The sequence below is a fragment of the Crocuta crocuta genome, unplaced genomic scaffold (genome assembly GCF_008692635.1).
Source record: "Crocuta crocuta isolate KB4526 unplaced genomic scaffold, BGI_CrCroc_1.0 scaffold1126, whole genome shotgun sequence".
Lineage (NCBI taxonomy): Eukaryota > Metazoa > Chordata > Mammalia > Carnivora > Hyaenidae > Crocuta > Crocuta crocuta.
Window position 1 is genome coordinate 18,480 of NW_027527451.1, and position 2,146 is coordinate 20,625.

General features: G+C 37.4%; 1 non-coding gene across 1 annotated transcript; it reads left to right on the top strand.

Annotated features, from left to right (window-relative positions):
* The first annotated feature begins 954 nt into the window (after nt 1-954).
* On the top strand, nt 955-1,058 carry LOC144230474 (U6 spliceosomal RNA). The gene has a single exon (XR_013334768.1). It is a non-coding gene; the product is annotated as a U6 spliceosomal RNA (small nuclear RNA).
* Nucleotides 1,059-2,146: the final 1,088 nt, after the last annotated feature.

The following is a 2,146-nucleotide window of genomic DNA, read 5'->3' on the forward strand; positions in this document are numbered from 1 at the left end:
GAGAAATTATTTAAGATCAAGAGAGATTGCAGCACCTGGGTTGCTCAGCTGGTTAAGCCTCTGACAGGTCATGATCTCATGATTCATGTGTTTGAGCCCCATGTCCAGCTCTGTGCTCTGTGGAGCCTGCTTGGGATTCTCTCTCTCCCTCCTCTCTGCCCCTCTCTGCTCATGCTCTCTCATCTCTCTCTGTCTCTCTCTATCTCTATCTCTCTTTCTCAAAATAAATAAATAAACTTAATTTAAAAAAAAATCAAGGAAGCTTGCTTTCATCAGATCCCTGCAGGAGCCTGTGATCAGAAAATAGAATCACTGTGGTTAGGAACATGGCCTTTGGATTAAGAATGATTTGGACTCAAGTCCTGACTTCTCTTATGAGAAGCCTTCTTGCTATGTAACCTTTAGTAAGTCACTTAATATTTCTGAACTTCAGTTCAGAACTCAATACATTTTATTTTTATTGCTCTTATTAGTTGAGATACAATATTGTCTTTAACATCACCTTTAAATACAAAGCACACAAATTCTGTACTATGAACAACTCTACAACAAATGGATCCAAATGGAAGTAATAACACTCCAAAATCTCAGTAAAATAAATGGAAAACATCTCAATTAAAGCACAGATATGAAGTGCTGTATATCTGCATCTCTGTGCATATAGAAATACATCTTCTGAAGCCCTTCATAAGAGGTTGTATAATTGTACATTTTCAAATCATGGTAAATGCATTTCCTGATAATAACCATAGGTAGAATTTGGTGTAGAAAGGTGAGGGCATTTTTAAAAACATAAGACTCCTTTCAGACATTCCTAGTAATCTGAGATTCTTTTACAAATGTCACAGGATATGTTATCTAACAAAAGCAAGTACCAAAAGAACCCTCCATAACTGTATTCTTTCTGCCTTGGTATGGTCAGAAATGAACTGTAATTTAAAACACATACATTTCATGCTCACTTCGGCACCACATATACTAAAATCGGAACGATACAGAGATTAGCATGGCCCCTGCACAAGGATGACATGCTAATTCGTGAAGTGTTTCATATTTTTCAAATAAAATGACCAAGGTCTCAAAAAGAGAAACCAAGAGATACCATTCAAAAAACACTCTCGAAAAGATAGGCCCTGGACAGTCAAAGAATCTTCTTGGGTACGTTCAAAGGTGCAGAAAACATAACAAGTCTTTAAAACTAACAAGAGAAAGAAAGCTAAACAAATGACGAAACGAAAGAGCTCTCCTCCAAAGAAATTCCAGGAAGAATTGACAGCTAAAGACGTGCTCAAAACAGATATAAGCAAAATAACTGAAGAATAATTTAGAAAAATAATCATAAAATTAATCGCTGGACTTTAAAAAAGCATGGAAGACATAAGAGAAACTATGGCTATAAACACCATGGAGCTTAAAAATAGTTATGATGAATGAAAAAACGCGAAAAATGAGATACATAATAAACTGGAAGCATCCAATGCACGGAATGAAGAGGCAGAAAGGAGAATAAGTGATTTAGAAGACACCATTATAGAAAAAGAAGAAACTGAGAAAAAAGAGAAAAACTGATCCAGGAACATGAAAGAAGAGGTTGACAGCGCAGCAATATGGTCAAACGCAACAATATCCATATCATAGGAATCCCAGAAGAGGAAGAGAGAGGGAAAGGTGCTGAAGGAGTCCTGGAACAAATTATAGCAGAGAACTTCCCCNAAAAGACACAAAGACTCTACACCCACATATTTCAATAATACTGAATGTAAATGGGCTGAATGCTCCAATCAAAAGACATAGGGTAGCAGAATGGATAAAGAAAACAAAATCCATCTATATGCTGTCTACAAGAAACTCAGTTTAGACTGGAAAATACCTTCAGATTAAAAGTAAGGTGATGAAGAAAAATATATCATACTACTGGAAATCAAAAGAAAACTGGAGTAGCTATACTTATATCAGACAAANCTGGAACTGATTCAAGAATTCAGCAAATTTGGGGCGCCTGGGTGGCTCAGTAGATTAAGCGTCCGACTTCTGCTCAGGTCATAATCTCACGGTTTGTGGGTTCCAGCCCCGCGTCAGACTCTGTACTGACAGCTAGCTCAGAGCCTGGAGCCTGCTTCAGGTTCTGTATCTCCCTCTCTCTCTG